We start from the raw sequence: 25,178 nt of genomic DNA, 5'->3' as shown, positions 1-25,178 counted from the left end.
TGCATGATAAGCAGCAGTCTTAGTAATTCCAACGTTAATTTTAGTTATAATTTGGTTGCATTTTGAGGTTCCATCAGGCATATTTTGCACTGGGCCTACACTTGTATGCATATCTGGCCCAAAGACTATACCAGAGAGAGAGCAAGTGTGCAAAAGAGAAATGTGTGAGACTGCACAACAGTTATGTATTCCTTCAAATGAAAAGAAATATACTACATTAAAAATCACAAACCCGAACATGATGTTGCACTTGAAACGTTGGCCCGACCCCTGCCCAAAACACAATATTTTGCCTGGCCTCATTGGGCTCAGGTCAGGTAGTGGACCTCTAAATCCTATCCCAACATCTCCACACATCTCAGTCCAACCACTACACACACTCAGCCATGCCTTCTTCACATTTCACCTGCAAACACTTATCCGCAAATAGCATCTGGAACAGTATGTCAAAGGCATCGATACTGGAAAGTGAAGATGATGACGAAGACTGTAGTTTATGTAGTTTAGAATCGGTTCTGAGTTGTTAATGGTCGTGGTAGCTTTAAGCTGGAACAGAAGTGTGTTTGATGTTTGCCCATTCCCTTGCGTGACCCCGTTCCAGAGCCAGGCAATACATGAAAAATGGAAAGTTAAACATTGCGAGATGTTGCTGAAATTCAGAGTTCTTCCGCAGCTCTCAAGCAAGACTGCACTTCCGAAAAAAAAACTAATGGCTACATTTCTTAACTGGACCTCTGCCACAGTGATTGCATGGACCAACAACAGTTGAACGGCAACCATGTAATAAATTTAGATTTCATGTGCGTAACAGCCAGGGATCAAACTCAGGATGAAAAATGAACGACTTTAACATTTTCCTGGCCTCACTCACTCCCCAGGACCCTTGTAAGTGGTATTGTTAGCTCTGGTCACATGATGCTGGTTACTGGTTGACCACATGATATGTCCTTGTTTCAAATTATCAAGGCTCGGTTTGAGCTTAAAGACCACAGTGACCCTTAATTTCAATACATTTATATCTACTTGGTTTTGTGGTTTCTTATGGTTTGACCCTTTTTTTAATGTATGTCAATTAGCTACAAACAGCAGTGGCCATGTTGAGGCCTGAATTTTGTCAATACTTTTGTCTGTTTTTGTAGATACAAGTTTGTCATAAAGTGGCCAGATTTCATTTCAGATGTTAAGCCAACTTCAAGTCAGTAACTGAAATTTCATTAAAAATTAGGCAAATTAGGCACAATAGAGTTTCCGTCAACTCCGTACACAAGAGAATAAATCTTTCTACATCAGATTCATAAAAAATCTTCTGAGAAATATGAGTAGCGTTAGCAGAGAAATCATTTTATTGATAATTTTATGGTTATATTAAGCACTGTAAAGCTGACTTTACATGGTAAAACTTTCATGCAGTAATTGTTTGTTGAATGCAACATATTTTTAGTGCAACTTGACGGGTATGCAAAGCAATTCAAAATTAAACTTGTATGCAACACATTGATTAATCCGCCAGATTAGCAGCTCATGTTTTTGATACATTATGTCATTGTTGCTAAAAATGTCATAAACAACATTTAATTTATGTAGTAAAAGCAATTTTATCATGTTTGCACATTGTTTTTCATTTTTAAGAAATCTACGGTTATTTACTATATAATTAAGTTTGTCAGCTTTACATTGTGCCTAAAAACGCCTTTCCCAGTGGTATAATCATAGTAAGGTATGGCCTCTTGTGCTTGGTTGCTTTAACAACCAAGCTTATGTGGTCTGTCAGTGGGGTCTCATTTACAATCAACCGATAAACCATTTGTTTTATTTTCTTCTTCACTGATGGTCTTAAATCAATAGCTTGAAAATACATCATTTGACATGATCATATGATGTGTCCTCGGCAATTGGATTGGCTGTTTCATGCAACTTGTTTCATGCAGTTGATACGCCTGCAACTGTTGCAGTAAAGTTTCAAGTGAGTTGCAGGACGCTTTACATTATGCAACTCAATTGCTATATAGTTTCATGTAGGTTTCAAGAAACTAAATTTGTGAGGAAATTTCACAGTGTAAAGTCAGCCTAATAGCATGGAGACAGAATGCTTTAAGAAATGTAATGGTTAAAAAAAAATGTTTATCATCTTATATCACTGTCATGTTTGTTTTTTTTTTGCCTTCGGTCATATTTCAAAGCGACTGCATGGCAAAAATGAAAATGAGATCAGTCTCGTTTCATCTGCATTTTAATGAGTTCTTCTGCAATTGCATTTTCATTATAATTTTACATATTTCTTTTTTATTAGCACACAAATTTATATATAAATTATTCTGTCATTTGCACCGTCTTTTTTGTTCAATATGTCAATATATGTATAAAACTGCATGGATGGAAACCTAGCTAGGGCCAGAAACCACATAGGCAAGTCTATTTGACACTACTTAACAGCTTGCTGCAGTTCATTGTCATGGTTAAGGTTTTATGACCTGTTAGCTACAAAGTCCTCATAGCTCCAGCGCAAAACTAAAGAAGTACACTTCACTGAAAATGCCTTGGCTGATCAAACACATTTGTGGTAAAGAGAAAATGAAAACAAAAATAAAGTATTACTCCAAACTTTTTTGACAGGAGACCAAAATTTGCAACCTGTGCCTGTTCTGGAGTCCCTCCCTTGGTCGAACTAGGCATTATGTTTTCCTTCAATAACATTGCTGTCATATATATCTTGATGGAAATGTGTATGTTTACAAAACTGGAAGTGAACTGGATTTTCATCGTTGTAGCTGTGCATCCAATCATTATTTAAGTTCTTATGGTGTTTAAATGCAATTATTTCATCGTTTTCATAGCAGGGGTTCTAAACCTTTCCTTTTCAGCCATAATTGCTCGCTAGCAGCTCAACACAGAATCACAACGTTACACACACAGAGAGTCAACTGTGTCCTAGTTAATCTGATGAGTGTTAGCAAATAATGTTTTGTTTGATTATATTAGTTAACAGTTGATTTAAAACCCACTGCTTCAGAATTCGATTGACCATTATCATGATTTCAGTGTTGTTATTGAGTATTGACGCTCTCCAAGATGGTGGTAAAGGAATGCAACAGTCATTTGTGGTTTATTATTCCATTCTTTACACTCAAAAAGGTCTGTGACTTTATAAGTGATATTAAAAATGATCAAAATTCATATGTATTTATGATGTTCTTACTTATTTATTTATTTATTTTTTTTAAGTCTGATGTTTATTGTTAATTCATGCATGAAATAATGTTGATTTCAAATACAATGTTGGAATGGCCAAAAGGGGGCCTGTAGAGAGAGGCTAACGGAGGAGAAAATTGTTAATTCAATCTTTAAGTTTAATAAACTCAGTGAACTTTAACTGAACTCTAAATGATGACATCATACCTCTTAACATTCCAGGCTAATTACATTATACAATAAGGCTTATTATTCATTAACTACAGGGACTTCAATGCGAACTAATAGAGATTTCCTTTTTTATATAGAGGTGTGTAATAAAACTTTGGGCCAGTCGGCGGTCCACGGCTTGGTCAGGGGTTAAATCAAAAGAAAATGATCCAATAAATTATAAATTAAATACCATTTTGAGCAGACAGAAATGCACAGGAATATAATTCAGACTTTAATCACTTCCTGCTGTTGTTCTAAATAAAACAAATCTTTTTGGTGTTAAAAATAAGCTGTTAATCATTTGACTTACAGTCAAAATTTATGCCCAAGCATGCTTTACTACACCTAATAACAATGGTTTAAACTCTGGCAGTATTATTACTACTTTTGATGGGTTACTTTAACCTAAAAAATGCTCTTTTCACTGCAAACACTAAAGCTCATGCTTTAATAAGTTAATCACTTTGTGTTATAGTGTAGACGCCAGTGTCTAGACCACTAGAGGGCCCTTAAGAAAAAAGTCCCACTTTTGGCTTTTTAACAAAACATTCAGCTGATTAAATCCAGAAACAGTGAAAGTTTCAAGTGGCACCTGAGTCTTTACAGAGAATAATGTGGTCCAGAGCATGAGATGCATTTCACAGCCCCTGTGTTGAAGGATCCTCATCTGTTCCCTTCATCACCTCATGTTAGCTAAATAAGTCTGACATGTACCAAAGCCTGGAGCCATTGCTAGCCCTGGCTTTACGATCTGCTGTTCTAGTTATCCTTAACATGTCTTTGGGTGCTGCAGAAGCTTCATTGTGTTTCCCTGAGTGCTGTAAATCTGCCAGAGAACACGGACTCTCCTCTGCCATGGCCACCGAAGCTCGGCCAAATCCCTGACTTGGCTGCTGTTGCTAGCTTTTGGCAGGTGGAGCTCACGTCTGCTCATTCCATCAGAGGTATTAGTTACTTTACATCCTTCTCTTCTCTTCTCTTCTCATCTCTTCTCTTCTCTTCTCTTCTCTTCTCTTCTCTTCACTTCTCTTCACTCTTATTCTCTTCTCTTCACTTCTCTTCACTCTTATTCTCTTCTCTTCTCTGCTCTTCAATCTTATTCTCTTCTCTTCTCTTCTCTTCTCTTCTCTTCTCTTCTCTTCTCTTCTCCACTTCAGCTTTCTTTTCTTTTGTCTCTTACATTTCTTCTTTTTTTTTCTTTTGTTTTTTCTTTCCTTTTATTTTTCTCTTCTCTTTGCTTCTCTGTACTCATTTGTTCATGTCTCCCTTCTTTTCGTCTCCCTTTTCTTTTTTCTACTTTTTTCCTCTTTTCTCCTCTTTTCTTCTTCAGCATTCTTTTCTCTCACACATTTATATTCTTCTATTTTTCTCTTCTCTTTTTTCTTCTCTTCTCTTCTCTTCTCTTCTCTTCTCTTCTCTTCTCTTCTTGCCTTTAATTTTCTGTTCTTTTCTGCTTTATTTTTTGCTTCATTTTTCCATGCTTTTTTCACTTCTCTTCTCTTCTTTCTTCTTTTGTTTTTTCTCCTTTCCAATTATATTCTTTTCTCTTTGCTTCTCTGTCCTCTCTTTTTACTTCTCCCTTCTTTTCTTTTCATCTCTTTTCTTTTTCATTCTTCCATTTTTCTCTTCTCTTCTCTTCTCTTCTCTTCTCTTCTCTTCTCTTCTCTTCTCTTCCTCACTCTGTTCCCATGTCCTCCTGCTCATTAAACATGCAGAATCCATTTGTTTTAGTGTGGAGCTGAGGGATGCAGTGTGTGAACACACCCAGGCTGTGCATTGATTTATTAGCTCTGATTTGGACCTGGGAGATGATCATGGTGTCTACTGCTCATTGAATTTCAATAGGCAAGCTCCTCTCCTTCTTTTGGCTAAAAAGCCTCCCAGTGTGCCCTCTGCCTCGCCAACCGTGACTTCACTGCAGCTCCAGCTCTGCTGTGCAAGAAAACACAACAAACCTTGAAAAGTTCCAAACCTGAATATCTGGGATGTATGTTTGCAGATTAGCCAGCTGTTAGGAGGAGCATCCTCAGCCATGTGGTTTAATCCTCTAATCCTAATTAATCACTTATATTACATTACAGAAGTCTAGAATCACCATCAAAAGCTTCCATTAATACAATACTTACAATAATATTTTTGTTGCAGGTGCTTCTATAAAGTAATTCTAATAAGATGTAGCACTCCACACTTTTATTTTCCAAATAATCTGTAGGAAGTTCATTTTTAATAAAATATTAATATACATGCTTTGTATTTAGAAAGTGGTGATTAAACTACTAACTATAGAGTTATATAGTATGTAGTATATTACTTGTTATTGAACATCTTCTTGCCCCCCCCCCAGTTATCTGATTATTCAATATCTGCAGTTATCTGATTATTCAAATGATCATGTAAACTGCATATTCCATTTTTTTTTAGATCGGAATAAAGTCTAGAATTCTGATTAAGAATTCCAGTAAAGATGACTGGTGCATGTAAACTCTTACTCTGATTTCTTTCAGATTTCTCTGTTTGCACATCTGCAAAAACAGATGGTGGTAAAACAAATAAGCAAGCAGTGTTGCTGCGAGACTCAGCAAAACACTTTTGGAGCGTCGCTGAAACCAACTACATGCCTGATGAAATGAAAGATTTAAATATTTTTCATCTTCTAGATACTGTGTGTTCATATTATCAGGTAAAGTGGTGCAATGTTTTTTTTAAAAAAAAAGCTGCGGCATGAAGTTTGAGTTTACATTATGTTCACGTCACGCCTTCTTCTGTGAGTTTCTTGGCTGGTTGCAAAGCAGAAACTCATGTGGACTCGGAGTCTCCCTGTTATCTGATTACTCAAGTGCATGTAAATGCGTTGATAGCATTACTAACAAAATCTGATTTTCTGCAGTTATTGGATTATTTAGTGCATGTACATGCACTCAGTGACAGTTATAATATGATGAGTAATGAGACATTCCAAATCACGAGATTCCAAATGTTTGAACGCTAGTGTTCAAACATTTGATTCACATTCTGAATTAAGTCTGCAGTTTCAATTTATTTTCTTTCTATTTTCTATTTGTTATACAAAATGTAAAACATTATATAACGTGGCAAAAATGTGTTTTTTATAGGCAAAACAATACACCAGAGACTGTACATACATATTATTAACAATACAATGGCTGCCAGCAAAATTCAATATTGATATAGAACTTCTGCTGTTGATTTATAAAAAGCTCTAATTGTCCTTATCACTTAATGTAAACCATCTTGTCTACTTAGATCCCTCTTAATTCCTCCTATAAGTACTTAGAATTCTGATTCAGCAGAGCAACAGCAAACTTCCTTGTTTAGACAAGCCATTGGTAATTAGTTTCTTCTGTTAGATAAAACGTGCATATCTGGGGTCTCATGGACATCGAGAATCAAAACTACACTATGTACATTTTGGGGGTTTGGAGATCTTTCTGTATGCAACCATGCTCTGTTTGATTTATTTTCTCTCGACATTCGAAATAGTTTAAATTACAAAGGTCCAACAATAATATAGTGGTTAGCCTGTTAAAAGGTTAGCCTGTTACCCTAATATCATCTATATCTAGTGTTTTATTTGTGCTGGATCAAGCTATATACAGATCTAGCCCCTTCAAGACTGGCTCTGGCAGATTCAGCATGTCATCCACCTTTAAGTATATTCTCACAGTAAAATGTAGGCAACTCAACATGTATGTGACAAAATGTGTAAAAGGGAACTAACAGGGAGCGTTATGTGTTACATGCTTCCATCACACGCAAGCATTTTTATTTTCAACTCCTGTCAGGGGACATGAAGAGAGAAACGGTGAAACCGTAAAAAACAGTAAAACCTTCAAAAAACGGTAAAAAGGTAAAAAAAACACAGCCGCTGTTTATCACTCACGAATGTGCTGCGGCTGTGACTGTTCAGCCCTCACAAGATTTTAGTAACACTTAGCTAAACCACTAGCATGTGAGCAGTAGTGTTTTAGATGGGGGCAAGAAATTTGTGGGTGGGCAGACCTTTGAATTTCACTCTCTCAGCTGGTTGTGACAGCAAAGTAATAACTTAGCCTGAACTATTAGGCATCTGCTAAGCATCAAACTCAGAACAGAAAAGAAAAACTAAAACTGAGATGCACAAAACTTAGAACCCAGAACAGAATTAAGCACACAACGACCAATAATGTCTTGTTTAATTTTTCAGTTATTCTGGTGTTGAACAACTGATTGTAGTTATTGTGTTTATACAATGTTTTTAGTGTGCTTAGTTTCATCAGATCCTGTTTATGAGGAAATGGCCTCTTCCTATTTCCCCCGTTATATCAAAAACATGACTGCAAAACTCCAGAGGGCGCCCGTGAGTGAGTCCTCAATGAATGGGGGTGAATGTAGCTAAACAGCTAAAAGTGAAAAGTTAAAATAGTTTCTAATCACTTGCCCAGAACTTTCCATTAATTTTAGAAAGTAGAAGGATGTATTTTACTAAAAAAACGAAGAAAACCTAACTGTACATTTCTTTTTTTTTTTCTACAGCAAACAGGTTTTAGGCAGCAGGACGCTAGCATTACTGCTACTGAGTGCTGATTGGTTGGTGAGTGGAGCAGCTCACTGGCTGTTCATGTTCACTGACGTTATGAATGTACATGAGGTGCCATTTTAAACTCCTATAACTCGAGTTTAAAAGCTCTTAAAAATATAACAGCAGTGTTAAAATGTTTTACGCTGTTCTGTGTTTAGAAAATGAATGTATTATTTCATTTTAAAAATGTTTAAGCGTTTATAAGCTATGATTTTGCTCAAGTGCTCCATCGTAAACCATTCAATTTGGACTCGCTCAGGAGCGCCCTCTAGCATTTGAGAAACCTGGAAGACATTACAGAGCAGTAATTCTTCACTCTACAAGTTCTCTGGTTTCATGTTTGAATATGCCGTGTTCATGATTTCAGTCCATATGCAGTTCCAATGGTCTTGGAAGAAGATGTTTTCTCGGATGAGTCTTATTCCGAAGTGGAAACACTGTTATTTCTAGTAATGGCTACAAGTTATTTATGGTTTTGGCTTATTTACACTAGCCAATCATACCATCACCAATGATTATAACATCCATTTATTAACAATGCATTATTCTGCACATTAATTGCAAAATCCCACATTACAGGGAAATCTGTTTTTGTCTTTCTTTCCAGAACCCCCCCAACCCCACCCCCCCAGCTGGCTACCCACCCCAAAGATTGACCAGATCCTCCCTGCTCGGTGTTTTGGGACCTCATCATTTATAAATTATGCCTTCCTGATATCACCAGCCATTCGCTGGGTAAAGTTGTGACCCCTCAATCATCTTGTTTGCCTCCTTGTCTAATTGGTCTTGACACTGGGCCTGCAGTCCATCATCACTTCCATGTTGAACTCCTGTTTTAGTCTGGATTTGGTCTGATGACCCCTTCACAAACACCTAATCAGTTCTGGTCATTGCGTTTCTTACCTGTTCATTATAACCTGTTCTCATAGCTAACACTTAGCACATTTACCTCAATAGAAAGTCCAATAGATTTAATTCAGATTAGTCCAATTAGTCATTGGCCTTCATTGCTTGATCTGAATGATTCTATGTAATATTGGGCCTCATCCCATTTCTTGATTCACAATTCTCAGAACTGTGGCTGTTATTGTATTTTTTTCTCCAGTGTTGACCAGAGAAGAACGGAAGATGCTCTTCTTCTTGTGAACAAATCTCTCCGCTCGTGTCAAAGAGCCATGAGTGAGGAAATAATTGATATCGACTTTAAACATGCTTTTGTTATTGCTGGCAATCCTCGTCTTCTAAGAGTTAAAGCCTGTTTTGGAAGAGCGATGGGATCTGCCTCTCTTGTACGAGTTCTGATGAATCTGCATATTTGTGCGCCCCAAGGGAGATGAGCATTATTGGGAAGCCCTCGCTCTCTCTCCGCCTCCATTTCCTGTCCCGCTTAATCACTTCCAGGTGAGAAGTGTTCCTCAGGCCTCTTCTGGGGAACAGTTATTAAAACTGTTTTCCTATCGATACCGGGGGTTTGATACTTACCAGATTTGACAAAGTAAAGATCTCATGTTTGGCGTAATATTACAAGGGAAACATAAGTGAATTATTTGGCCCGAACGGCTGGAAATTCAACGTTGTTAAAGCTCCGGCCCGAAACTCAATCCTCGCATTTGGTTTTCATTATTTTTCTCGAAAATTTAACAATAGCACCCAGGGATTAAGTCATGGGGCAGGGCTCAGCCAAGGCAAACATCCTGCCTCCCCCAGAAAAATGGAGACAGATGAAAAAGGGAAACAGGTGTAAAGAGCGCTTGTGTGTGTGTGTGTGTGTGTGTGTGTGTGTGTGTGTGTGTGTGTGTGTGTGTGTGTGTGTGTGTTTTGCGCGTTCTCGCCGAGGTGTTCCGTGTCACATTCGTCTTTGAGTGAAGAAGCACTTTTGGCAGTGAGTGCTCTGAGAAACAGAGGAAACAGAAAGAAAGAAAGAAAAAAAGGAAGGATGGATGTTTTTCTTCACTCTGCACACACTGCAGAAGAACAACTGTATGTGTCTCTGGGCTGCTCCGCTGCGGCCCGCCGGCCATGTGGTTCCCACCCCAGAGCACTAATGCACAGATCCCACCCAGAGCAGAGCGGTGCGTTACCAACCCCAACACACACTCTATCACACTCTCACTAACCCATTCACACTCAATACACTACAACACTACATCTCTCTTTCTCTCCCTCACTCTCTCTCTCTCTCTCTCTCTTTCTCTGTCTCATCTATCTGTCTATTGCTGTATGTATGCAACTGCAATACAATTTATGCAATTTTGGGTATGACAAAAAATCAAACATAAAATATAAAATGTGCCACAACTTTATTTTATATATGTTATGTTTATGTTTATATAAACCTTGTATCTCCATTTTTGTTGAATTTGAGTTTTTATTATATTCTGAAAGTGCGTGTTGCCTTTTACAATTTCATGATAAATGAATCAAATGAAATGGCCTAAAATTACTTCGAAATACATCTGGTTCCATTGACTTACATTAAAGGTAAAGCAGGTTTTTTCCTTCTCTTGTAAAGTTACCATTTTGGAGATACAATGTTTTATTCTGACAACAAGAGAGAGAGAGAGAGAGAGAGAGAGAGAGAGAGAGAGAGAGAGAGAGATAGATAGATAGATAGATAGATAGAACTAAGTTCATTGATGCAATACAGCTTTCTAGTTTGTTCCAGAATTATCTATAGTCAATAATCTATAGTCTATAATCATCTATTATTACTATTATTAGTAGTAGTAGTAGTAATATTAGTATTACTATTAGTATTAATTGAACCTATATCTATAATTTTATTTCGGCATGTGTAAAGCATCATTTGCACTGAGTTTTAGATGAATGAAAACAGGGCTTCCACACTTTCATGTGGATAAATACTACACAATACATCTATATGTTCATCTCTTTTTGTCATTTTACTGACGTGACTATAATAAGTTGCAGTGCTTCTCTGTCTATTTCCATATATCTCTCTGTCTTGTTCTTTCTCTCTCTTTCTTTTCATCATTCAGCTCCCCCTTTATCCATCATTCCCCCTACCCCCAACCCACCCCCATCCCTCCGACTGCTCTTTCACAGAGGAAACTACAACAGTTCTTCAACTGAAAGAGTGAAGGAGAAAAGGTGTGGAGACAAGTTAATGCAGAGAGATGGAGAGGAGGGTGTGGTCTGAGGTGAAGGTGGTGTAGGCGGCAGGTGGGGGTTTCACACTCAACTCTTAATAAATTCATCCTGTACAAAGGCAGAGAGTTAAGGTATTTGTGAAAATACTACATTTATTCATCTGGAGCTTTATTTTGTTTTGCCTCCTTTTGACAAAACATACATATGACTTTAAAAAATTAGGTTAGCTGATTTTTGCCATATTAACTTTAGTTTTTTAGCTTGAATAACATGAAGTACAAGTTATTCATTACTCACATTTCTGAGGAGATCAGATAAAATAATCGACTTGCATAAGGAAGGAAAACATTGAATGAACAATAAAAAAGGTTCTCCTAACTCCTAACAACCACCTGCAAGACCTGGTAGACTACCAAAACTGATGAAGCATTCGCTTGGAGAAAAAGGAGAATATCAAGTTCCACTGTTGCTTCAGATCTGAAAAAATCCTCGTTTCTGTCCATCCTTCCACTGTGAGAAGACAACTGAGAAGAGTCTGAGAGGATGTGTAGCTGTCAAGAAGCTCTTACCGAGAAAAGGAAGGAGACAAAAAAGAAGAAAATTTGCAAATCAAGCCAAAAAGTTGTTTTTTTTTTGTTTTTTTTGTCCACCCCAAATTCCAGACCTGAACATCATTGAATGTGTCAGGGATTATTTGAATTGTGAGAAAGCAGCTCAACCAACTTCTAGGACTGAACTTCGGAGGAGTGGAAAAATCTCCCTGCAGGTTTTTTGGGAAACTGAAAGTATGTCTCCTAGAAAGAATTAAATGGACACTAAATACTGAAAAATTATCAAGTGTGTTTAGTTTTTGAGGTCTTTTTGTAATTTGTTGGCTTGTACTTAATAGTAATTCTAACGGGAAATTAAATAAATCTAGGCTGGTCTCTAACTGTACCCAGTGCTGTACATCAACACCTGACCAGCTTTCTTTTTTCTCTTCCTTTTTTCCTGCACTCTTTAGTGAAATACCTATTCAGGTATAAATAAATAACTCTTAAAATAGTGGTGTTTTTAAGTCTCGTTCTGACAGGTGGCAGCTTTTTCACCTGTGCTGTGAAAGCACCGGTTAAAGCAGCATTTTTCAGGGATGACTCCGTAACACCTGTCACCGCTGCTGAAAGGTGGTTGAGCCTCACCTCAGCGCCATCATCACACAAGCCAAATCCGAGTCCGACTCCACCAGCCCCTGCGGAGGCGGAAGAGCTGGAACACTATCCGAAGGTGTAGCCGTGGGACCGTGACCTTTGACCCCCCTGTCCGTCGAGCCGCTTTTACAGTATCTCACTATCGCGGGCCAGATCAGCTCTGACAAGGATGATGGATCACTTAGAAATAACAAACACCTGCTGAGGAGGTTCACGCTCTCCAGTGCTGTAACAGGATCGCCAGAAAAAGGAGAAGAGAGAGAGACAAAGAGCACGAGAGAGGCTCCCACAGCCGCTCGGCCCGCCTGAAACATGTAATCGCGCTCAGAACACGCTGGACCCCGTTGCGCAACACATGAGCTGTGTCGTAAATTGAGCTCTTCCATAGTTCACTAGCCACTTCAAGCAGGCGTGTTTCTTTCTATAACCAGTGTAGGCAGTTGCTTTGGGCCCTGAAGACACTATAGGGGTCCTATGAGTGTGCCTTTTTTTGATGTATGTCATGCGTCATGTATTTTGTTTTTATTTATCATAATAATTTGTTCATATTTACATCAATTGAGTCAAAACTCTGTCAAGACATGAGAAAAAAACCCATTTCAGTGATGATGCTAACTTCTGCTAGCATCCATATGGACAATAACAGAGGCTTGCATGAGCACTTTGTGACGAAGCTGAAGTTATTTCCTAATTTGAATTTTCCATTCCACCTTAAACAGTGCAGCAGTTACATTCTGGAACATGTAGGCACCAGACTGCAACTGCTGCAGCATTTAAGGTGGAACTGAAAATTTGAAAAAGGCAGTTCTAGATTAAACACAGACATTTGAAGCCTCTAAAAGACATTCCATATTTTACCTGAAGCTTCTGACAGACAAATTAGCTTATCCTATAGTAGTCATACAGTGACTCTTTTAGTACAGAGGCCTGATATACACCCTTAAAAAAGATGGTTCTTCAAGGATTCTTCACTGAAGAAAATGGTTCTATATTGAGCCATGAACACACAAAAAACAACATAAATGGTTTGATAACTCATAAGGCTACATGACACCTACTTAAGGTTGACATGACAACTGACATAACCCTACATAACTGTTCATAAATGCTTATTCCAACAGACATCATCTGTCATAAAGGCTACTCTAGCTAACTCATCAAAATTGGTAAATTTTGTAGCCTTTATAGCAGATGATTGGAATAAGCATTTAAAAAGTTATGTAGGGTTATGTCAGTCGTCATGACAAGCTTACGCAGGTGTCATGTAGCCTTAAGAACAGCACCCTACAGTGAAGTGTTACAAGTGGTTCTTTAGATTAATGGAGAATGTGTTGTATATGGTTCTGTATAGAACCTTTTTTGAAAAAGGCTTTGTGTGTATATATATATATATATATATATATATATGCATTTTCTCAAAAAATACATTTAAAGACTCCAAAGAAACCCCTGTTATTGAGCTGGTAACAGTATAGAGCTTATTTAAAATTCCATGGTGAGACACTAACACTCAAAAAAGATCATTAAATATTATGTAAATAATCATAAATAATATTATACAACATCATATAATGTAATATCATAGATAACAGTTACGGTTGCTGTTTTTTCTTATATTAAAACCCTATTTCTTGTAATAAAATGGTTTTTAAATCAAATGAGTCTAACTGGCTGGGAGATCTGTCAATCATAGATGAATCAGCCATTTGACCTTACAGTGTTATGCATGTTGAATCATGCGAGTGGGTTTGGTTTGTGGAAATACCAAAATAAGTGTGAAAATCTGCTGTATTTGTGATCCTACTAGAATTTTTAGTATTATAATTATAAGCACATTTTGAGGCTAAACAACTGCTTTGGATCATGTTCGCTAAGGCTCTGTGAGGAAGTCCACCATATTCTGAGCAGAGGGTCAGCTGCATTTCCCTACTTTGCGCATATAAATCAGGGATACACATGGGTTCTTTTGCTAAGAAAAACATGCCTTATGAAGCAAAATGAGCATTTTTTTTGGATTATATTTGGATCATAAAATGGTGTCCGGGGATGAAACCTGAATTGTAACACTTCTGAATGGTATTTTGTGTGACCATATAAAGTAAATGGATTATTATAGTGTCAAAGCAGAAAGTTGTTTGTTGTGGTTTGGCTCTGAAGGCCCACGGATGGGCTTATGCTGTCAAAAGTGTCCGAATACTTGCTTCCCTCACTGTAGTGCATAGTGCCTGAATTATGACAGAGGGGTAGAGCACTGTTAATACCATCATGATGTACTAGAACCACAAAAAAAGAGTGTGGAACATTATGCTCTGTCTAATATAGCCAATGCATCCAAAACTCAGCGTTAGACCTTCCCAGGGAAAGTGGACTTTTCTGCTGGAAGTGCAGGTGATTTATGCGCCTGCTGAACCATGTCAGGGCCTGAGCGCTCCAGCGTCTCGCACACACATACATACACACTACGAGCCCCCCAGTCCGCTTCCTGAGGACGATGGCTTGCAGCTCACTGGAGGTCCTGAGGGGCCGTTTTACTGCTGCAAAGTTACAGGGCCTCCAATGTCACTATGATGTCATCAGCACACAGGAAGCAGTCACATTCCAGCCAGGTCAGGGAGTGACATCATGTCATTGAATTTACACACACATACACGCATACACTCACAGTCTGACACACACACACACACACACACACACACACACACACACATATATACACACCTGGAACAGAATCGATGTCCTGGCAGCTGCGTTTTACTCCTTTTCCCCCTAATTTAAAACTATTTCAGCTATTATTTGGAGATATTAAGGGCTTTAGCCGCACCGGGCTTGCAATGATCCCATAAAAGCACGCAGGAATTTGCCTGAAAAGTCTATTTGCACCGTTTCCTTCTCGTGGGTGAGCCAAGCACTCTATGTGAAAAGACTAAAAGCCAAAGGAAGGGTTTTTCCCAGTGAAAAGATGATTTCTGTGGCTTATACTGGCCTGCCTTTCTCCATCGCACACACACTCACACGCCCACTCTCAGCTACATTACTGCGCTGTGTGTGTTTTTAGCTAAATCACCCGTAAACCGACTCAGCCTCCCCCTCTTACTCTGCCACCACAAAGCTCTTTTAGCCCTGTTTTGCATCAGACCCCTTTTTCCCCATGAAATCTTAACTGAAAAACCCTGAAGCATGTATTATTGAGTCTGAATCTGGCAGGCAACATTGCCTCTTACGGACGGACGTTAATGGACGTCGTCACTGAGTTCTACTCACTCTCTGTCACTGTTGGACTGGGGCTGGACCGTGGGAACGGCGCTACAATACCCAGAGGCCCACATTCATCGTGACTCTTAGAATAAGAAAACTGATCTAGAAACAACTTCCTCCTGTTCAGGGATGGATCAGGACCAAAAGTTGGCTCTGGACTTTTATTCAGGCTGGCTGTAATCGGCCAGACACCAACCATCCGTGTACCCGCTGTTAGTGTAAACTCACTGGTCAGTTTATTTAGACTAGAAATGGGGGGGAGGGGGTCACGCTATACATGGTAGATGAGGACCAAGGCACATTAGATTTACATTACATTTGCACTCCATTTAGTCATGTTTCAGATGTAGGTGAACATAGCATTAGGTGTCTAGATCAAGGACTCTTATTGGTGTGGTATTGGCTAGTCTGCTCCATTGAATGCAGCAGTATTACTATGCTTCATTAACCACTGTATTGTTTTGCATCTGTTTTCAATGATCTGTGTGGTTTCCAGATAATTCTTTTGGGTTTTATGACGGTGAACTTAAATTAATAAAAAAGATTATATGTATAAACTAGTTTTGTGTCAGGTCTTCCAAATTTTATCTAATCATTTTGGGTAAAACCAAGACAGTCTAACTGATTTACACTGAAATTTCCCAACAAATTCTTGCTATTAAGCTGATGAAAGATGTAAAAGTGGCATTATGTCTCCCCCCTCTGAAAGACACCTATTTGGACCCCCTCCAGCCTGGAGTAACTCCTTCCAGCTCCTGCTCCTCCCTGGCTCCACTCCTTCTCCATTACACACACCTGCAGATAGTTAAGGACTCATTTTATGGACTTTGTGGAGTCCCTGTGTTTACTGAGCCAATTTTCTTGTTCAATATTTTCTTTTTTGACCACTGCTTTATGGCCTAGTTGTTGCTTATGAATTTGCTTTGTTGCCTAACTTTCAACTTTTTCAAGCCCAACTCTTCACCACCTGTCCTTCTTGAGACGTTTAACAGTGCATGAAAGAGGTTGCCAGGAATTTAGGGGTGAGTGCCTGTTTTATCTAGTCCATTACAGGGGGTCATTGTTCTCTGACGAGGCTAAAGTCGCTCTTGTAGTTTCTGAGAAGGTGGTCTATGTGTCAGTCTAGGTTACCTTGGAGATTGTTTGTGTGGGCTTTTTGGGATGATGCTACTCACTCACTGGCCAAGTTCTGGGACATCTTCCAGTTTGCCATTGACCCTTGGCTTGAGGAGGTGGAAAATTCCCAAGAACTTTTTGGTGAGGGGCTCTACCAGTGTGGATTTGGCCCCTCTGTTGTCAAATGGATCATTGGCAATGCAATATGTGTGCAGTCCACCACATCAAGGAAGAGAACCAGCAAGCCAGTGCCAGCTCCACCCAGGATTCCAGTGCTGGTTCCATGCATGGCTCCACTGCCTGTCCTCCAGTTCTAGTGCAGCTTTGCAGCTCCTGTGCCAGCTCCCCATGCCAATCCAGTGACCAAGCTACTGCTTGACCAGTCCTGGTTCCCTTTGCAGCTCCTGTGCTTCGTCCCTGTCCTGAACCAGTGCTGGCTTTCCAAGCTGCTGCTTGTCCAGTGCTGGTTTCCTGTGCAGCTTCTGTGCTGACTCCCTGCCCCGTTCCAGTGCCAGCTTCCCAAGCTACTCTAGTGGTTGTTCCTTGTGCAGCTCCTTTGCCAGCTCCCATTCTGTTCTGAAACAAGCTTCCCAAGCTGCTTCTTCAGTGCTGGCTCACCATCCTGTTCTGATACCAACTTTGTAAGAGTTGCTGCTTATACAGTGCTGGTTTTCCGGTGCTGACTCCCTGTCCCATTCCAGTGCCTGTTTCCCGAGCTACTCATCTAAGTGGTTGCTCCTTGTTGCATGTTCTGTGCTGGCTCCCATCCTGTTCTGAAACCAGCTTCCTGAACTGCTTCTCCAGTGCTGGCTCATCTTCCTGTTCTGGTACCAGCTTCCCAAGCTACTGCTTTTCCAGTGCTGGTTTCCTGTGCACCTCCTGTGCTGACTCCCTGTCCCATTCCAATGGTTCTTTCCCAAGCTACTCATCTAGTGGTTGTTCTTTGTGCAGCTCCTGTGCTGGCTCCCATCCTGTTCTGAAACTGGCTTCCTGAGCTGCTTCTCCAATGCTGGCTCACCATCCTGTTCTGGTACCAGCTTCCCAAGCTGCTGCTCTTCCAGTGCTGGTTCCCTGTACCGCTCACTATCTTACTATTAGATAATGACCTGAATTTATGATATCTGTCATGATAAATACTGGTAATGCCAACATGGCACTGTTATATTACTGTACATAATATGTCATGATAACTAATTGTAGCATGTGACATGGCATGATTATGTCAAAGTCATGTAGCAGACTTCAAGTGAAGCATTCACAATATTTGGGTGTAATTCTGTCACACTGTCTTGGAACTCACCACTGTATTGCCCAAAATAATTATCAAGTACTTTGGAGTTTGTACCCATAGATAATATATAGAACCTAAGGGAATGTAACAGAAGGCGTTAGCAAATTATGAATGTTAAATTAATGTACAGCTACAAAGCCAGGGTCAACACCATGCCTGCTGAAAGTTCAGGATGTCCAGGCCTGGTGGGCTGAGCTTGGGTCTTTGGCAGTCATGTGCATGCCTGTGTCCAGAAGCGTGGGCTCAGAGATAGGCAATGCTCTGATACACTCCCACACGCACTTGGCAGATAACACACAGGCTTCCTGCATGCCAGGCCTGGTTCTGATACCAGCCTGATATCTAATGGCATCAAAGCTTTAGTAAGGGACATGGACTTCAAACAAATTACTACTGTGCTTTTTGGATTCTCGTGTACACACACAATGGGTCACGTACACATATGCTACAATTTCTCATTAGGTTGAATGGAGTTATTGCCAGTGGACTGTAAAGCTTTTCCAACTTTGCAACAGTTGCCATAAAAGAATGTATTCATGGGTGGAGCATGGACAGGTCAATCGCTATGGGAGTAAAACCTGCACAACTAACACTAAAAGGTTTAAAAAAAAATGTTCAGAACCTAAGCTGACCTAGTAAGCGCTGACCTAGTAAGCTGACCAAGAATGAGGTGGGTGTAGGCATGACTAGAGGAGCAGTTTGGTTACACAAACAGCATCAAATTATAAAGATCTTTATAAAACACTGCAGTCAAATAGTAATATATATATATATATATATATATATATATATCACTGCAAATTACGTGCCCTACATATCTTCCCATTTTCTATTCTAGTCTTTTCTGCTGTTGCTGTTAAAGCCTGTAAGAGGACGCAGCCTGAACGCTCTACAGCCGAGAGAGAGAAAAGAGAGAGAGATGGAGAGACAGAGAGGTTATTGATCGTGATCTGCAGTCGAGGCGTCTTTAAGCAGGTTCTGTGTGGCTCTGAAGGCCAAAACTGAAAAAAGTGGTATTTGGATCAAGTTTCAAAATTATATCCCATCAAATGAGGAGCGCTGGCAAGCAGTGCAGACCAAAAGGTCGAAACCTTGGAAGGATGAAGCTAGTTGGAAAGTTCTGGAGCAGTTCTGGGCCTCCGCTGGCCCGGGCTGCACCGCCCCATGCTGAGAAACACAGCATAAAGAGTGACTGTTTTATCTCTGTCAAACACACAGGCTTTTAAAACACACATGCACACACACTGTACACTCAAAAAAACGAGCCAAGGGGTTTGAGTTACTAACTGAAAATATGTTGACATTAAGTGTAACTGCAGGTAACAAAATATGTGGCTAATAAACTCTTAGAGGTCTAGAGTCATTACTAATATGAACCTCTAAAAGGTGGGGCAGTATGTAAAATGCTAATAAAACTTTTTTTGTAAATATTGGGGCTGTCAAAGTTAACGCTATAATAATACATTCATGTAATGTCAATTTAACGCAGTTAAAAACCTGTGCCATTAATGCAGGTTCTCTTTGGCCCTATGAATCACCTGCAGTTCAAGATGAAGACTGACCACTTTAGCCTTCAAGTGAATCAGATTGTATTAGTAGTCATTTGAATTAGTGAATGATGAAGAAAAGCTTCTTGAATGGGAAGTTAATTTCAAAACTTTGCCAGATGACTCACTTGACAAAACTAAGGCTGTGTGTAGTTACTGCCAGGCTGAGTTTAGTTATCACTGGAGTACATCCAACCTACGATATCCCACACCAATTATGTTAGCCCTGGTAATATGTGACAGATCACACTCGACAGTGTTCAGCGGAAAACAATAGATGCATCAGAATCTAACAAATTAACAGTGGCAACTGTGGTAACACTTCCTATGAAAACCATGTTTATAAGAGCCTAAGAACACATTCACAATGTTATAATGCATAAGGCACCATAAACATGACTATAAATATTTATAAAAATGCATTGCACATCATAGCCGTGCATTATGAATTGTTAACATAATGCATTATAAGTAGCGTTCATAATATGTTATAAGAGCTTGTAAGTTGTATTTGTCAGCTCTAAGTAAACGGAGGCCTGCTATACTAAAAGCTAGTACAGTACTTGAGGCAAGAATATTATGAGTGAGGGTTCAAGTTGAAGTATGTACAAAATATAAATGTCAGATTTTAAACTAGTGGTACTATCAGTAATATTTTACCCAATGTGGGAAAGTCACTGTACACCACTGTTAACTTGGTGGTAACTTAGCACTGCATGTGTATATATCCTTCAGCATTAATGGTGGCAAGTCACCCATGCCATGTGCACTAATGCACCCCCATACCATCATGGGTGCTGGCTTTTGAACTGTTCACTGATAACAAGCCAGATGGATCCTCTCCTCCTTAAAAAGAATTTCCAAAAAGAATTTCAAATTTTGATTCGTCGGATCACAGGACACTTTTCCACTTTGTCTCAGTCCATCTCAAATGAGCTCAGGCCCAGAGAAGGTGGCGGCATTTCTGGATCCTGTTTATATTTGGTTTCTTCTATAGTTTCTTCTATAATATCAAAGTAGATATTTAACCTGCATTTATGGATACAGCCATGAACTGTGTTTTCAGAAGTGTTCCTGAGTCCATGCAGTGATTTCCACTAAAGAATCATGTCTGTTTTTAATGCAATGCTGCCTGAGGGCGCAAAGATCACAGCCATCCAAAGTTGGTTTTTGGCCTTGTCCTTTGCAAACAGAGATTTCTCTGGATTCTGTGAATAATGTACCGAAAATGCTGAAATCCCCATGTACTTTGATTTTTTTACATTGAGAAACGTTATTCTTGAATTGTTGCACTATTTGATCGTGTAGTCTTTCACAGAGTGGTGAACCCCTCCTTATCTTTACTTCTGAAAGACTCAGCCTCTCTAAGATGCACTTTTTATACCCAATGCTGACCTGGTCCAAAAGGTGATTTTTTTTTTTTGAAGCATTAAACAGCTTTACCAGTCTTTTGTTTCCTCTGTCCCAACCTTTTTGGAACGTGTTGCTGGCACCAAATTTAAAATCAGTATTTTCAAAAAACAATTACATTTCTCAGGTTCAACATTTGATATATTGTCTTTTTACTTCTTTCAATCAAATATAGGGTTTGAATGTTTTGCACAACATTTTTGGAAATGGGGTTGTAAATGTTAGGAAAGATGACATTTCCAATGTGATGCATTCTTTACTTTTAATGTTAATGCAAAGAGATTTTATTCCAAAAAATCTTTTAGCACATGTTGCTTCAAATGTGTATATATCCTTCAGCATTAATGGTGCCTTCAGACAGGTGCAAGTTACCCACACATACACTCACAAACCATCACAGACCCTGACTTTTGTACTTTATGCTGGTAACAATCTGGATGGTGCTTCTCCTCTTCGGCCTGGATAGCTGGACGTCTGTTATTTCAATAAACAAACTGAAAAGTTGAGTCATCAGACCATATAACATGTTTCCACTGTGCATCAGTCAATTTCACATGAGCTAGAGCCCTGAGAAGGCAGTGGCATTTACTTGCTTTTCTGGATGCAGCAACAAACAGTGTTTATTAATAAAGATTTGTCAAAGTATTTCTGAGCCCAAGTGATAACATCTATTATAGAAGTTTGGCAGTTTTTTAAACCACAACTGGATGCTTGTGACCTTCGATCCCTTCATGATTGGTTGTTGATCACTTGTTTAAGATTTTCATATATATCACAGCATTTATAGTTTTAAATTGCCCCTGGCCTGGCTTTTTTGAATATTGAATATTTTTTTAATATTTCTGATTCTGGGAAGGTCTTTGAGCTAGTTAATAACATTTACTCAATGATAGGTGAGTAAACACTAATGTTCAAAACCAAATGATAACTGAGAATTATTGTCCTTTTACAGCTCGGTGTTGCCATATGGCAACAATGTTTTTTATTCGCTTGACTACAATATAAATTATTTTTGTCTTTTCTTTTGGGAAGCTCAAGGCTCTCTAAGGACTACAGTCTGCATACAATGGGTGTCAATAAATAAACTACTATTTAAAACACTGGACAATAGCTTATTCTCACTTTTTTACATTCAAAGTTGATCAATTATCAGTATCATTATTTTAAATGTTTCTGTATTCTTAAAATATTAATGCATATTTTGGTGTAATGCACTTTTTTTCATGCCAGGATGGTGAATCTGAATGAATGTGCCCTAATGCAGGGTATTGATTTACTTCCATTTTATGCAGATTACAGTTCCATTGTTGTAAATGCAAAGTACACCTTAATTTTATTTTTTCAAAACATTTCACACAAAAGTCCGTAAAACAGTTTAGAAAGCATCCCCTTCAGACGTTTTCCAAGCCAAATGTAATCTTTATTTGTCTGTTTCTGTACAAAAAGCACGTTATCACAGAAAAAAAGAAAACAAAGTCAACCAAAAAAACAAACCAAAAAAAAAAAAGAACATGCATTTATGTACAGCACGGTGAGTGAGTGAGAGGAAAGGAGTCTCACTTTGAATCCTAAAGACATTAATTAAACATTGTGCTTTGATATACTTTCAATATATTTCATATTTCACAAAGATCAAAAAAGCAGTACCTCTAACCCTTTTCACTTTGAGTTCAACATTAGGAAAAGAAAAAAGGAGAAAAGAAATTCGCACTAAAGACAAAGGAAGTCAAACCCCGTATTTTCACACCCTATTCGAAAACTCAATGCGTTGATGGGTCATAGACAGGAGCGTGTGCATGTGTGTGTGTCTGTGTGCGTGTGTGTGTGTGTGTGTGTGTGTGTGTGTGGTGAATTTACATGTCTTTTGTACAATGGGACACTATCATTCATTAACCTTCATATTTTCTGCCACAAGCTGTCAAATTTAGCTTTACAAAGAATTTCGGTGACAGTTTATTTGAAAGCTGCCTAAATAGTGATGCATAAAATGTGCATTAGCATTGAATAACATATTTATAAAGCAATATGATGAAATATTTACAAACAGTTTATGTCATTGTTCACAAAATGGCATAAGGTTTTATGAAGTACACAACCTTGTATTGACATGAGGGCCTTAAACGGAAGTGATGGTCATTTGTTCCATTTATAACACTGTTATAAAGCTTTACTACTAAGAAATGGCACTTATAAGGCAGGGGCCTAGTTAAGAACACCACATATCAATGCCTCTAAGTGATCATTTTCATTATATTTTCTCATATTTAACTTGAATGCACAAGTTTTTCAACTACAGTACAAAAGTTACTTGCTTTTAAATGTAATCAAGAGTAAAAGTACTTTAAGTTATTATAGACATTGTTTTACTTTTTCAGGCCTATCTCACTGCAGAGATGAAAAACAGAGTCTCATTAGTAATCTGCTGCACATAAATTGTACTTTTGTACTTTAACCCAAGTAGAACCATCTAACTGGACTTTATAAGTGCTATTACTTGGTAATAATGCGTCATTACAGTGTTATAAACAGTGCAAATGTGTATCACTTTAGTTAAGGCCCTTATATCAACACAATGTGTTTTACTTCATGTAACTGCTCAAATCATATTGCGATTACTGGCATAAGCTGTTTATAAACATTCAAGTGTTGCTGTATAAATATGTTATTCACTGCTTATGCATGTGTTATGAAGTCGCCGTGTGGGTAGCCTTCAAATAAAGTGTTACTGACTCAAACTTGCACATACAAGCGCGGCATACAAATTACACCCACACAGGGAACATAAATAATGTAGTGAGGATTTGAGCTCTGAGTCATTTTCGTGTCGTCCCCACAGTGTTTCAGAGCAGACCTGTTTTATAGGCAAAATCAGTACATTTATCTTTGTAAAGATATATTTCCTGTACTGTAAACTGACTGCTGTTATCCTAACCATTATATGACTTTACATCTAAACTGACCTCTACATATATTCTTTTATACCTGCACCAACAGTGTCCATTTGAGAACCTCCATCCACCTGGAAGGTGCCTTCACATCTATTATGATAAATAATAAAATCATATCTTTCCTTACTGACGACACCTTTAATGAAATAAACTCAGGTCAGGTGGCAGCAAAAAACACATTTATGTCAACATTTCTGAGCGTAATCTTCCAAGCAAAACCACACGCTAAAGCCAAAGGAACTTAAATTGTTAAAACTATTATTATTTTGTGACTGAGATGGTCGTAATAACAATAACAGCAAAAATAAAAAAGCAAAGATATTGTGTGTTGGAGCACAGTCCATTGTAAGGCATCAATTATACATCATTGTTTTACTTAGTTCCACAATTCGTCATTGTCATATCAAAACCTCTTTTATCCCATTTTTTTATTTTCTTTTTACAACATTTGAAAATCTCAGCTGCTCTTCACATTGTGTAAACATTTCATGGTGAATGGACCAATAATAATGGTCCATAATTACTTTAAAATCTCATTACTTTAGCTGACAGTACTGTGCAAAATTCAGAGACACTCCAGACATTTCATTCTTCAGGTGATATTTCTGAAGAGATAACATATTAGATGTGAATGAGTTTGGGGTAATTTGGATCATGAGAAGAAGCAAATGCAATCAAATGTGGAAAACTATCCCTGCAGATTTCTAGAACTGAACACAAGACTTACAAAAAGAATGTAATAAAGCTGTAATAAAGGCATAGAGTGGACATACAATATATATATATATATATATATATATATATATATATATATATATATATATATATTTTGCTGCTGTTGGAATGAAACCTTGTATCTCCAAAACATTACAGGACCAGAAAACACATTCTTAGCTTTTAATAGAAATTAATGGATACATTATTTTTTTCAAGTAATTCTTGACGATTTCTGTTCATGTCCGTTCATCATGACATTTTGACATATCATAATACTGACCTTTTAAAATTTTGTCAAAAAATGAAAAATGGATAAAAATGGAGATACAAGATTTTGACCCGACAGCAACAATATCGCTGCAGTTGGAACAAAACCTCATACCTCCATTTTATCATTGTTTTCAGTTTTTGATATAATTTGAAAATGCCTGTTGCTCTTTACGTTGTGTGTAAATTTCATGATGAATGGAGCAAAAGAAATGGAACAAAAATGACTCGACATAAATTCTGGTTCCACTGACTTACATTAAAAGTAAAGCATGTTTTTTCCTTCTCCTGTAAAGTTACCATTTTGGAGATACAAGGTTCTGTTCCGAAAGCAGCGATATACAGGCC

This window comes from Colossoma macropomum, unplaced genomic scaffold (genome assembly GCF_904425465.1).
Source record: "Colossoma macropomum unplaced genomic scaffold, Colossoma_macropomum, whole genome shotgun sequence".
Lineage (NCBI taxonomy): Eukaryota > Metazoa > Chordata > Actinopteri > Characiformes > Serrasalmidae > Colossoma > Colossoma macropomum.
Note: the sequence above shows the minus strand (reverse complement) of the source record.